This window comes from Anastrepha ludens, chromosome 3, assembly GCF_028408465.1.
Source record: "Anastrepha ludens isolate Willacy chromosome 3, idAnaLude1.1, whole genome shotgun sequence".
Lineage (NCBI taxonomy): Eukaryota > Metazoa > Arthropoda > Insecta > Diptera > Tephritidae > Anastrepha > Anastrepha ludens.
Window position 1 is genome coordinate 51,490,460 of NC_071499.1, and position 15,271 is coordinate 51,505,730.

At 39.5% G+C, this 15,271-nt stretch overlaps 1 non-coding gene across 1 annotated transcript; it reads left to right on the forward strand.

Annotated features, from left to right (window-relative positions):
• Window positions 1-14,475: 14,475 nt before the first annotated feature.
• Window positions 14,476-14,669, forward strand: LOC128859456 (U2 spliceosomal RNA). The gene has a single exon (XR_008454167.1). It is a non-coding gene; the product is annotated as a U2 spliceosomal RNA (small nuclear RNA).
• The last annotated feature ends 602 nt before the right edge of the window (window positions 14,670-15,271 follow it).

Consider the following 15,271-nt stretch of genomic DNA (forward strand, 5'->3'; position numbering starts at 1 on the left):
CACTATCAACACTTGCTTCGCAAATGTTGCCACAGCGCATAGCAGCAGCAGCAGTGACAACAACAGCTATAAAGCAATAAAAATCACTGCAGGCATTTCAGCGGCCCAAACGCCAAAGCACCTGCTCACCCAAAAGCGACACGTAGAGCGGCATGTATTGCAAGTATTCGTGTGCGTTGCAAGTAGTATGTATGTGTGAGCCCAAGGCGCTTTTTGGCTACCCACTGGAAGCGCATGCGTGCGAACTCTCCCCACTTAAGTATGTAGCTGCGTCCAGACAGAGAGGGAGAGAGAGAGCGCGAGAGAAGGGAGTGAAGGTAGTCAGCGCGGCGGCACAAAATCATTAACGTGATTGTCACACGACGCGACGGCCGCCTTTCATGTGCGCCATGCACAATCGTTCGCGCGGTGGTTGTTGTTGTTTTGACCGCTGTCATCATTACACCAACACTAGCAGCGGCACCAGCACCACCACCGACAGTGGCAATAGTAACAGTTGCAGTTATTGCAGCCGCTGTCAACTACCAACTACCAGCTGCCGTTGCCACTGCACACATTGCGACGTCGTCCGTTGCGGCACACATCTTCTTCTTCTTCTTTTACCCAAGTACGTGCCTGGTTGCAATGGGTCGTTTGGTGCAACTTGCGTTTATTTGCCGATTTTTCCTCTTGCGTTTGTTGTTGTTTTGGTCTTGTCGCTTTGTTAGACATTTTAAGCAAAACTGACATTTTGACAGCGATGCGTGATAAACTGCAAAGTGTCGCGTTTCTTTCGGCGCTCCTCACCATTTCCTCGTTTGTGATAATGTGGCCTGTGTTGCGCTTTGTTGCTTTTTTGGTATCTGCTTGCGCTTGCTGCAGCTATCGCTTTATTGCTACGAGAATTGCGCTGGCGCAAGTGTCGCTTTTAATTTAGTCTCACGAGCTTGCGGTTAAGTGGCCAAATTGACTGTTGCTGATAGCAGTTTTCTTGTTGTTGCTTTCAAAGATGCCGAGGCCAGTTGAAGTTTTTTACGCTCAGCGAAAAAAAATGTATTTTTTACGTGTTGCAAGGAAGTTTTTGTGATATCGATGTCTAGCTAGGCTACCCCCACTCAGTTATCGAGTCAGCCTCTCATTTTTTTCGAGTATTCAATATTCCTGCGGCAACTTGGAAACTAAAAAGCAATGGGGAGGTTATGGAAATTAAATATTTAACTGAACTCCGGTGTGGATACCTGGAAATTCAAGCTGAGTTTTTGGGTGTTTGAGGTGTTGATCGGCTGAAGAGTTTTGCTTACCCTTGACTGATGGGAAAGGATCTAAATGTGAACTTATGCCTTCAACTACCCTGCAGAATAATTCTTGTACCTATACTTGGTGTAGTAAAAAGCACTGCATGCTTTCCGCTAGATGTCCTTCGTGCGCCATGATGAACTCGGACCATTATTTACTAATATAGATAAAATGCTTTGACGGATTCAGGTTTCGCGAAGAAAGTTCTGTGTTACAGCCCTCCACATTAAAGTAGAAAAATGGAAACTACAATAAATTCATCACTCACCTCCAAAGCCAAATCGGAGTAAGCAGCGATTTTTTTTTGCTGCTTATGCAGCAGCGAAATGATAATATCAACGATTCCCTTCTGAGAATTCGGAAATGTTGAAAACATCATGGCAATCGTTGCTCAGTAACTCAAGTTGGTCAAGACTGATTAGAACATTTCGCATGGGTATTATGGAGAGGCCAACAGTTTTAAGCCGACTCCGTACGGTAGATGGTTTTTCATGAGGAGCTTTTTTAGTACACGAAAACTCTCACTCGGAGGCTTGCCATTGCGTTTCGAGGGGCGACCGCTAGAAGAAACAACTTTTCTTTTTATCATTTGGTGTTTCATGCACAGAGATTCGAGCCTAAGCGCTTCGGAACGGTAGTCACGGAACAACCCATTCGGCTACGGCGGCCACTGTCGAACAACCAGATTTAAAAACGGTGTAATTGAACCCAACATTCAGCGGTCAATAAAAACTCCAGAGGAAAGGCGAAAGATTGATGTTTCATCCTCGAAATGAAGCGTACACATTTTGCGAGCTCTTACTTCATCAAACGTAATACAGAGGCTTATCAACACATAAATTTATGATGTCAACATGTTTCCACAATCTCGCATTTTAAGATTTTAATTGAAAAACGAAGTGCAAAACCAACTTTCAACACCATTATCGTAAGACTGAAAAAACCTACATCTTTTCGTACCCACCGAAGGATAAAATTAAAGCTGTGAGTTGGCTTGAAGTTATTGCCCAGTTAAACCCAATTAAAGGCGTTTCAGGCCGCGGGCCTTAAAGGTGTGGTGAAATATGGCAAGAAAAAAAACCGCGAACTAAAAGCAAAACAAGAGAGGTAACATCAACGAATTATGACTCAGAACGCAAGCAAAAAACACGCATACACCAGAATAAGACACTTAAAGCAAAAACTAAACAAAAAAAAACTAACCAACAAGGAGCGGAAAGAAGTGAAAGCTCAACGGGCAATCGCTCAAAACGTCAACAATAAAATTAAGTAATCAACCAAACTGACCACACACAACATGACACAACAACAGCAGCCCAACAGCAACGTCAGTAACAATTGCAACTACAACTACAACAAGAAAACTACAACAATTCCCGTAAGGGATTCCGAAAATTTCGCCACAACAACCGGCTGAGCATGTGCAACTTACGTGAAAAAGAACAGCAGCAAAAAGTGCAACAAAAGGTTGCTCAAAAACAATGGAATGAGCAGCAGTGATGATTGAAAAAAAATTCCGAGTCTAAAGCAGAAAACAATAAACGATTGAACAGCCATTGAACCGGTGAATGAACGCTTTGGACTGAGCCGAAGGTGCAACGGGGAATTTAAGGTGGAGCTGCCAATAGGAGTACAGGAGTGGACAAAACAGCCAGCACTTAAAACGAAAAAAAACAACAAGAGATACAAACAAGAAAGGACAGGCAGGCACGCTGGCATATCGACAGCCAACTGAGCAGCAAGCAGACACATATGAGTAGTGTAATTGGGCGCAGGCAGGACCACCATCAAAGGATGATGGCCGTATAAAAAGCAGCGTTAAAAAATGATGTTGTTTCCGCAAGCAAAAAAGTGCGAAAACCAGTCAACAACAGCAAAATAGCAATGCATAAAAAACTTGCAAGGCATAAAAAACATGCAATAATAAAATAAAAGCAATGAAAAATGGAGGTGAGAGCTAAAACTGCAGCAGCGCTACGGTGGCAACTACATCACATGTATTGATAAGCAAATGAATTTGGAAAGAGGCTTAAGTTATTAAGTAGTTGCAGTAGCGATTATGAGTTGGGTGAAGTGGAAAGAAAATAAGAGTGAAGATCAAGTAGATAAATGAGATAAAGGAGATAGTGGAACAACAACAAATTGCAATGATGTAATGCATGTGCGGCGAAATCCAGTTATTATGGGCACGAGAACTTTAGGACACTGCAAACTTGCGCTTTATTGCACTAAAATTTAATGGGCTGATCAAATTTTAAAAATGCTGATTAAAGGACTTGACATTTTTATGAAATTTTATCGAATTTTTATAAATTTTATACCAAAATTGAAAGTATGATACTGGTCAAGGCGAACTTATTAAAGGTGGTGTTAGTAAATCAGCTGAGTTGTTCTTTTTTCTCTTTCGCCGTGTCCATGTGGCTGTCAGCCAAGAATGAAACAAGGCGAATTCATTATTGGTTTTCTAGTTTCTCAATACTTTGCTTAAACAATCAAACGTAAAGAACATTGTTGTTGGTCTAATGGCACCACCTTTAATGAATGCGCTTTGATACTGGTTGTAGAATTGCTGGCATATGCCGATGATTTTGGCATAACTTTTTTGTTTTTTAAATTGGACCTTAAGACATCGGTAATGACGCATATCGCATGCGATAGAACAATGAGCTGTATGAGCTTTGCGGCAATACAGACAAAGTGCAGCGAATAATAAAAATATTAAGATCCAGCAGCTTCGTTGGCTGAATCAGGTCGTTGGAATAGAAACAAACACTCCGGCTCTGAAAGTATTCGATGCGGTACCAGCTGGTGGTAGCAGAGAAACAGGAAGTTCAACTGTGCGTTGGAAAGATTAGATGAAGAAGAATATGGGTTCAACTGGCGCCGGTTAGAGCGACCTAAAAAAATGACAAAATCTCTTAAGCGGTTATCACGCCAATTAAGAAGAAGAAAACGGTTGTAGAAATAACTATATTAAGAAACAATAACACAAATTAAAAAATGCCAATAAGAATATAATAAATGATAAAAAAAAACTTCCCAGAACAGATGCTAAAATCAGTTTATGAATAAGGTATCATGGCTCGTGGTCAGTTCATGTTACGCTCAAAGTCAAGCAGCAAGAAAATTACAATATGAATGTAACGAAAGATAACGAGCATGGCTCGTAATGGGTTCAATTTATGCTCAGAGTTAATCAAAGTTAAGAAAAGTACCATAAAATGAGAGCTTTTTCAAACAGAGCTTTCAACTCAATTTATAAATGGAAAAAAAATATGGTTAGTAGTGGGTTAAGGTTGCACTCTGAGTCAATAGTAGAGAAAAAATGCCCATGTGAATGTAAGAAAAGATTGAAGAATTCCCAGAAGAGATGATGAAATCAATTTATAAATTAATCAACATGTCTTGTAGTGAGTTAAGGCTATACTCGGGGTCAAAATAAATAAGAAAATTATAAGTGGCGAATGGGTTGTTCCGTGACTAGCATTCGGGAGCGCATAGATTCGAGTCTCTGTGCATGAAACACCAAAATAATAGAAATAGTTTTTTCTATTAGCGATAGCTGCACGGCAGGCAATGCCAAACCTCCGAGTGAGAGTTTCTGTCATGAAAAATCTCATGATAAAAAACCTTTTGCAATTCGTAGTCGGCTTAAAACTGTAGGTCCCGCCACTTGTGGTAGAACATCAAGACCGCAAACCACAAATAGGAGGAGTAGCACGGCCAAACACCCAAAAAAGGTCTAAGCGTACTTACTTAGACCTGCCATAAGTTCTGTTACAAGTTATGTATATGAAGTTATAATACCTTTTTTTAATTAAGTTAGGCCATTCAATTATTGCAGCATGCACGGTTTGAATGGATATTGACGTCGCTGCTCGAACCAAAGATTGTTTAAGACTCCCCAAATTTTTTTGAGGTCTTTCGACAGACCAGGTTTTTCTATTCTCACCATAAAGTGTAGCCCAGTAGATTCAGATCTAGACTTCCAGACGACCAATCTTCTGCAGCTATGAACCCAGGAATATTGTTTTTTAGCCACTGCTGGGTGGTTTTTGCTTTATGAGCTGGAGCGGAATCTTGCTGGAGGATTCAAAGCTCTGCATTCAAGAGAATACCGCCCAACTTTTCGTACGATTTCTTCAAGGATGAGTAGCTTATATGTTTGTAATGGTAAGGGTATCAGCGTCACGGCTTTCATTATTGCCATCAGTGCCTGAAAGACACTCCGGTAGTTGGGGTACACACCTCCGCCCAACCTGCCCTCAAGCTTTGAACCATCTGTGTATACATGGATGGACTCGTCCTGTCCTATATTGACCCGTTCCTACTCTTCCCTTGAGGGTACGAGGGTCGTAAGTGGGGGCTAACATTTCATAAAAAGGAAACAATTGTCAAAATTCGTGATTAAAGCCAAAATATTGACTACTTCAACATTTTTATTTACTATAATTCATTCTCGACATGATCGTCCCTTCCGTGTTGTGGGCTCTTGAAGTTATGCCAGGCAGTAAGCAAATAATTTTTGGAATCGATGTTTCGTTGTGTTGCACTACCCGCTGAGTCTGTTCAATTGCATTATTCTTAGAATATTATAACTTGTATACCCTTTTTAGGTAGCGCCATCTATGTGTGATTTCCGATGCCATAGGTGTACACTTCATTCTTCGACTCTTAGTTAAGATTGTCAGTTGCGTGCTTGAGAGCCATTACTCCTCGGAGTAAACGTTGCTCCAGCGGTAAGCGGACATCTGGTTACAATCCTCAAACATTCCCAATAAATAATAGGACTATGAATAAGTTCGTTACGGTTTTACAACAGATGGCGTAACTTGATTATTATTCCATCGATCCACATTTCCAAACATTCATTGGAGAGCTACTGTCGTAAGGCACAAACGTCAGTATAAGTTTTTTATTTGAAGCGTAAACAACAATATTTTTACCACACTTGAAAATGTCGAATTTCGTGCCAAATAATGTGTTTTTGCGGGGAATTCTTCTTCATTATTTTAATATGAAGAAAAAAGCAGCCGAAAGTCATCGTATCTTGGTGGAAGTTTATGGTGAGCATGCTCTATCTGAGCGAACGTGCCAGAAGTGGTTTGCACGCTTTAAAAGTGGTGATTTTGGCTTGGAAGACGAAGAACGCGAGGGTGCGCCGCCAAAGTTCATGGATACCGAATTGGAGGAATTGCTCGATCAAGATCCGGCTCAAACGCAAGAAGAGGTTGCAAAAACTTTGGGAGTTGATCAATCAACCATTTCCAAACGTTTAAAAGCCATGGGAATGATCCGAAAGGTAGGCCATTGGGTGCCGTATGAATTGAAGCCAAGAGACGTTGAACGCCGTTTTATGGCATGCGAACAACTGCTTCAACGGCACAAAAGAAAGGGTTTTTTGCATCGAATTGTGACTGGCGATGAAAAGTGGGTCCATTACGACAATCCAAAACGTCGGGCAACGTATGGATACCCTGGCCATGCTTCAACATCGACGTCGGCGCAGAATATTCATGGCCTGAAGGTTATGCTGTGTATCTGGTGGGACCAGCTGGGTGTTGTGTATTATGAGCTACTGAAACCGAATGAAACGATTACGGGGGATGTCTACCGACGACAATTGATGCGTTTGAGCCGAGCACTGCGAGAAAAACGGCCGCAATACGCCGATAGACACGACAAAGTTATTTTGCAACATGACAATGCTCGGCCACATGTTGCACAAGTGGTCAAAACATACTTAGAAACGCTCAAATGGGATGCCCTACCCCACCCGCCGTATAGTCCAGACCTTGCGCCATCCGATTACTATCTCTTCCGATCGATGCAACATGGCCTGGCTGACCAGCACTTCCGTAATTACGATGAAGTCAAAAAATGGATCGATTCGTGGATTGCGGCAAAACCGACCGAATTTTTCACAAAGGGAATCCGTGAATTGCCAGAAAGATGGGAAAAAGTAGTAGTAAGCGATGGACAATATTTTGAATATTAAATTTGTAACCATTTTACGTCAATAAAGTTTCAAATTTCGAAAAAAACCGCACGAACTTATTCATAGTCCTATTATTAATATCGTTTCAAGTAAATTTCGTCAGAGAATGAGAGAGAGAGAAAGAATATATATCTATGGTAAATAAATTCACAACATTTGCAGAGAATACAAATAGACAAAATTTACAAAAACCGGAGAACGGGTCGACCGGTGTAGGTAAACGCCAGTCACAAACCGTAGGCGCCAAAAAAACGCCAAAAAAATTGGGACAAAAAAAACGCCCCAAACAGTAGGCACCAAAAATATATTTCCTACAAGTTTGCACCAACAAACAAGCGTCAAATAGTAGGCAGTGTTATTTCTCACTAGAAATTAGCAACGACAAGGAAAAACTCAGGAAAAATAGCCTAAAGTGTATCTAAGCTATATATAAGGTATAGCTCTCTCCCCTTTTCCTCTACGTTATAACGCTTTTCTCACTCGCGGAACGAAAATGCCTAAAACGTTGCATTGCCTTGAAATTTGACTCTCCATTCTTGTTCGTCCATCGACGCCTAGGTTAGGTTAGGTTTGGTAATGATGGTTACCCAGAGAGTGGGCCCACTTGGACGAAAAAGTTTGGTTCATCCTTTGTGATACCATTACAAGAGGGGGAAAAGAGGTGAAGGAAAAGACGCGATAGCACGAAAGTGAAAGGGGTGGGGAAGGTTGAGTATTTGTGGACTATGAACGGTGACTGGTCTGCGGTTGTGTTAACCTCTTTATGCTGCTGATGAAGTTCATCAGATTTTTGTTATCAAGACCCGCTATATCAGCAGGCGCTGAAAAGAAGTGAGAACCAAGATGCTTGAATCTCAGTCCCGCGAGAGCTGGGCAACTGAGGAGCAGGTGCTGAGATGATTCCTCCTCATCCTCCATACAGCTGACGCAAAGAGGACTCGAAGTGATACCGAGTCTCACGGCATGTGTACCCCGCGGACAGTGCCCCGTGAGGATGCCTACGAAATTTGAGAGATGAGATTTTGTCATCCCCAGAATATCCCTCGAACGCCTTCTATCCAAATGTGGCCAGAAAGACCTCGCAACCTTACACGTTCGTGTACTTGCCCAGCGCTCGCTGAGTTGGTGCAAAACCCATTCTTCCAGGAGTAGAGCGCAGGTTTTCAAGGGGATCCTGATCCTCTCCTTTCGCGAGCACACCGTCTCACAGGTCCCTTGTCTGGCCAACTCGTCGGCTTCACAGTTTCCAGAAATGTCACTGTGACCAGGTACCCGTCGTCGCCTAAAAAGTTTCACTTGAAAAAAAGTCATCACTCATCGTAGTAAGTGGATGAAAACCTGTGGAGGCTTACACGCGCACTTTTAATGAGAAATAAATTAGATTCACTTACAATTCCCATAAATTCTCGTATGCATTTATTTCAGTGAGGCGCTTGTCCTAATTATAGTTATGTATGATTTGTTATGCGCGCACATAAAGTGCGCATGTTCACCTGCCATCAGCTGCCACAATTAATTACTCATTTGACCGCAGATTTTTTTCACTCCTTTCATTTATGTGTTGTTCGCGCTTAAGAGATTGACTGCAGTTTTTTAATTACCTGTGAGACTGGCCTTTGGCCTTCAAAAGCTTGACACACACACACAAACACACACACATATATTTGGCCAGCTACTGCATTGTTTCAGAAGAATGTTGCTTGGCAATCTAATAAATAAGTAAATAATTTAAATATGCATAAAAACATCATCAATGGGTGTGGCACAATGCACAATTAATGTGTGTGTATGAGATGAGTGCGGTAGATATGTATTGAAAGAGCAGGGCTACAATGTTGCAGGCACGCACATGTCAAGTTGCCCAGTTGTTGCTGCACTTGCTGTTGTACGTTGCTTTTGCGCGCAAGTGTCATAAATCTCAAACCACTTTTTATATGTAAATTCATATGAAGATTATGTTGAGGGTATAAAACAATAATGAAATGAAATGCATGAATTCGGTCTGACTTGACTAAGACTTCCCGCACTATTCACTTCTGCGCTGTTTATTACTCGTTTCACCTTCAATTTGCTGCCTTCCTGCAGAGCTTAAAATGCACGCTAATTAATTGCCATCACTTTTCGGTTACTCTATGCAGCCTTTTTAGAGGCATACATACATAAATACATCCTTACATACATACATTCATACACTCAAACTTCGGTTAACATTTATTAGTTCCTTTTAAATTGCATTTTAAATAATTAACCTAAACATTTGCTGTTGTTATTGTTCTTTCGTTGCAGAATTATTAATACATAGATGTATTTTTTTGCTTAGCTGCAAAAAAACAATTAATGATACTTATTATTTATGACAGCCACAAAACACATTAGGGCGTGTCGCTTTGCGCTTATGCACCATCAATCAGGAGGCACGAACTGTCAAACTGATTCGCACGAGCAATTCCGCGTGTGCACCTACTTGTGGTCGTGCAACTTTTTCACAAAATTCTTACTTAAAGAAAATGTGCAGCGATAGATACCCTCTTGGCCACGCAAAGAGATATTTAGTTATCAAAAATGTAATGAGAATTTTTATGTACAATTCATATCTATTTATTTATTAAGCCAATGAATATAAAAGATGTTTATAGTCAAGTAGCTGTACCCGGCGCGCGTTGCTACGGGGCAGAAGTTACTGCAGTGCCACCTGGTGGCAAGTGGCATCAATGAGGATTTTCTAGAAACCTTCTCCGTGCAAAAATACATATAATTAAGGTTTCTGAGCTGTGTTTGAAGCACATTCCTATTTATCATAAGAAAGTATATAAGACACCTTGGCATACCAAACGGCTTAGGCATCTAAAGAATCTAAAAAACAAATTTTCTAAACTGTATAAAAGGTCTGGAGACCCAATGCACTACTCAAAATTTCAATGCCATTTGAAAGAATTTAACTGTTTGAACAAGTTCTTATATAGAAATTACATCTTGAATATCGAAAACAATATTATTTCGGATTCGAAGGCCTTTTGGCAATTCATCATCAAATCAAATAATCAATCATCAATCAAAAAAGTCTTGCTCAACGGTGCCAAACAATGTTTTTTATAATGGTAAATATGCAAATTCAGCCATATAATCTGCCAATTTATTTGCCGACTTTTTTTGCTCTGATTTTGAACCTGACTCAGACTTCGATTCTAGTTTGCCTTCTAATAGTTTTTCACATCTTAATTTTGGGAACCATGTCGGCAAGGGTATTGTGAAGCTCAAGCCTACAACGAAAACTGACTCGGAATGCCTTTCGGCATCTTGCTGAAGAACTGCTTGTGTCTCCCTGAGCCTCTTACAATTATATTAAGCTTTCGTCTGTCTCAAAACTTTTTGAGATACCAGTGAATGATAAGTTATATTTTGCTGTCAAAGGTCTAATATTTACCAACCAGCATGGTTTCATTGCAAGGCGCTCCACTGTCACTAATTTGTCTATTTTCAATGATTACTGCATTTCAGCCTTCCAGAACAGATCTCAAGTTGATACAATTTATACAGACTTCTTTAAAGTGTTTGATAAAGTATCGCACCGAATACTCTGGACGAACCTTGCATCATTGGGTATACACTCCACGTTTTTGTCGTGGATCAAATCATATTTGTCCAACAGGCACTGCGTTGTAGCCGTTGAAAATACATTTATTGCGTCCTTTGGTGTCCCACAGGGAATTTTTCTAGGACCCCTTCCCTTTATTCTCTTTATTAACGATATTGGTTCTTCCTTTTCGTATGCTGAACACTTGTTGTATGCTGATGATCTTAAAATATTTGCGGTGATTAACAGTGTTACTGACTCTGAAAAGTTGCAAACCGACTTACACAATGTCCGAAACTGGTGCTATTTAAACCGTTTGTCACTAAATATAAGCACATGCTTTCACGTAAAATATGCTAAATCAAACAATACTTTGCATACTTCGTATAGTATTGCTGGCTTACCTTTGCAATCCGTTGAGCAAATTAAAGACTTGACGTTATATTCGACTCTAAGCTAAATTTCACTAGCCATGTTAACCACGCCATAAGACGATCATATGCGATGCTAGCATTCGTACGCCGAAATTGTTCTGCATTTACCAACCCACACACTCTCAAAACATTGTATTGTGCTTTTGTTAGATCAAGATTAGAGTATGCCGCTGTTATTTGGAGACCGTACCAAATAGGTCTGTCTAATCGGATTGAGAGAGTTCTGAAAGTCTTTCTTCGTTTTGCGCTTCGATCTTTAAACTTTTCTGAACCTGTACCATCGTACCGCTCTCGATGCTTATTGATTGACTTAAAACCACTTGATAGCAGACGAACTATTCTATCGTGCTCATTTATCATTCGTATCATTTCTGGATCTATTGATTGTCCTTCCCTTTTAAGTAAAATTCAATTTAATATACCCAATATGAGGCTCCAACAGTACGAAACCTTTAAAATTGGCTTCTCGCGAACCAACTATGGGGTGAATGCTCCGATTCCTAGGGCATGTGCAGATTTAAATATGTTTTTCAATTCTTCTGGTGCTGATTTTACATCGCCGTATAGCATCTTAGTCAATCATCTTAAATCATTCTTTTCTTAGCTTAATATAGTCTGTAAGAATGTATCCATTCAAAGACAATAAATAAATAAATTAAATAAAAATAATAAACCAATTTTTATTATAATCGGTGCAGTAGTTTTCGAGTTCATCGATAACATACAGGCAAACATTTATTTTTATATATAAGAAGTAGATATATTTTAAGGTTGTTCGGCCTTAAACACAAAGAAAGTAGAATTAAAGTATTTATAAAAAATATTCAAGAATTTCACAAGGCGATCTTTTGAAAATGGAAACTCCATTTCAACCACTTTAGAGATTTTACGGAAATCATTCAATCAATCAACTCAATCGCTATCGAACTCGCATCGCAGTTTAAGGGCCGGTTGCTCATCAAACCTCTAGAGTATATCTACCCAAGAGTTAAACAAGCATTTAGGAGCATACAATTTGATTCAGCAGCTTTTAATTGAGCATTAATGGGCATAAAAGTGAGTTGAGAAAATGGCACTGAATCAAATTTTTTTCTCGGCACTGCCTCCTACTGGGCTGTTGTATAATTCTTGCGGTGCGATAAGAAGAATACAATTTTACGGTTTGGAATACACTATATTATTCAGTATAGTATCCTTGAACTTCAATACACTTATTCAAACGAGATTCCACTTTATAAATTCCAACCCTGAGGAGAGAATCTGGACAGACCGTAAATTACGCTTCCACAGCTGTTATGACCTCACCATTTGATGAAAAACGTTTGCCTTGCGTGGATGTTTTTAGATCTGGAAACAGAGAGAAGTCGCTGGATGCAAAATCTGATGAATCTAAAAGATGCTCCAACAATTCGCACTTTAATTCATGGATTTTGGTCATTGTCACAATGCTCTTGTGACACGGTGCATTGTCCTGAAGAAAAGGATTTTTTTGAAGTGAAACTTCTTAGGCGTCGATGGACGAGCGAGAATGGAGAGTAAAATTTCAAGGACATGCAACGTTTTGGGCATTTTCGTTCCGCGAGAGAGAAAAAAGATATAACGTAGAGGAAAAACAGAGAAAGAGAGAGAGCTATACCTTATATATATCTTAGATACACTTTAGGCTATTCACGTCTCCCTTTTGTGCGGTCCTTCGTCTTTTCTCCCACTCCTACGCTAAGGCTCTAGTCTAAGTCACACGACGTTACTCGGAGGAGTAAGAGAGAACCATGCATACACTATATACAAGGCGTTAGAATATAACAGAGAGAGAAAGAGAGTGACGCGTAAGCGTACAGCACTAACGCCATATTACTATAGTATCTAATTGATGCTGTTGTACGCAAATCCAATATAATAATGCTATCAGAAACGTGGTTGCGTGATGACGAAGATGTCAGCGTACCCAACTTCAACTGCGTTATCAAATTTAAACGGCCGAATGCTCGAGCAGGAGGAGTGCCAGTATACCAAAATCAATATAATACTGTAAATATTGTCACGCCAAAGATAGAAACTACTGCCATGAAATCTCAATTATATTCATCAACAGTAAAACCAGTTGGTGATATTTGTATTGCAGAGTGTCAAACACTAAGTGGACAAGTCATTAATCTTGCGGCTATTTACATATCACCGAACCAAAAAATAGACGATCTACTCTTATATTTTATACACCGCACATTATTAGTCTACAGTCACGTGGGTGCTAATGCTCTTGGTGCTCGCAGTAAAGGAGAAGATAAGATGCCCCTAATCCTCGGGGGTGATTTTAATGTTAATTTTGCATCTAATGATGCAGTAGAATTAACAAATTTTCTACGCGACACATTTGGTCTACATGTAAATAATAATATAAATGAATCGACTACTAATCTACAATAGATGCACTTTTTTCTCGTAATATCGATAATGTACAATCAAAGACACATATAACATATTTTAGTTGTCATAAACCAATCGTAACATTAGTACTTGTTGAAGCATCTAACGATAACAATGTAAATAATAATTAAATATTGTAGAATATTTCATATATTTAATTAGTCCTATTAAATTTTCTAAAAATGTTGTAAAATGTGGTGAGTGACGACGTAAATATTAAATGAACGGATTTTTTTTGTCAATTTTGTCTATTTGTATTCTCAGCAAATATTGTGAATTTATTTAGGTATATATTATTTCTCTCTCTCTCTCACACTCTCTCACTCTTTATCGGGTCTCTCTCTCACTCTCTCGCTCACTCTTTCTCGGGTCTCTCTCTCTCTCCCTCTCTCTCGGGTCTCTCTCTCTTTCTTTGTCTACCTTGAAAGTTTCACTTCTGTTATGTGTACACGCACTTTTTTTTATTTTTGAAGTGAAAACTTCTTTAGAATCGTTGGGAGTGATTTGAGGAAAAGTGAAACGAAAAAGGGACCCTCTTGGCTACGAAGCGTTATATTATATGTTGATATAAACGTAGCGACGAACTAAATAAAAATAACTTTTATTTTTTCTTGTGATTCGAACCAAGGATTTTGGATAGGAAGCTCACATTGCTAGTCGCTCGGCTACCGCGCCATGCTGTCGTCGCTGGCCTAAAAATTATTTAGTTACGAAGCGTTATATTATATGTTGATATAAATAATTTTTGTGAGCGTGTAATTCTCAAAAGGTTTATTAGAAAATCTATTGACTAGGTAGTGTGGTATCTGTTCTTATCATCTTAACATCTGATAGATCCTCCCTCGGAGGACAACAAATGTTAAAATGATTTTTGGAAATGGACGGAGTGTTTTAGGGGCTTGCTCCACCTCTGCCACGGGTTGCCCCGGTATTGCAGTACCGCCGGGATTTCGGCCTTGAATAAATACAAGAAGAAATATACTAATATATTTAGCTTTGGTGGGAAGAGACATAAATTTTTATATGAATACAAGTAGACGAAAATGGAAGAAATTTGTAAGTCTGTTTCTTCGGTCCGTTTGGGTATTTTTTTTTGACAACATCGAGACCAAAGCATTTGTATCATATTTTATCTATCATAAGCCGCTCGTATCATTTGTTGAAATTGAAAACATTGAGGATGAATAATAATAAAATGAAGAAAATAAAATATGAACTTTATAGCAATATTATAATGAACCTATAATTATCCCGCCCCTAATGCTGCTTTCGTCTCATTCTCTCTCAGTTTGTTTTACGGAAGGTTTCACTTCTATCCCGTCTAACCGTTAGACTGTTATTTTTTTATTTTACAAACCGGGTCTTTTGTCACGAATTTTTTCCTTCAGCTGGTCTAAATGGTTACTGTAATATTCAGAATTTATTATTTCACCTATTTGCAAGTAATCCACAATCCACACAATCCTTTCGCATTCCACAAAACTGTTGCTAACACTTTTATGGCCGGTTTCTGGACACGAACTCGTTTTGTAGCGGAAGAACCAGTTTCACACCAGTCTCTTTAGC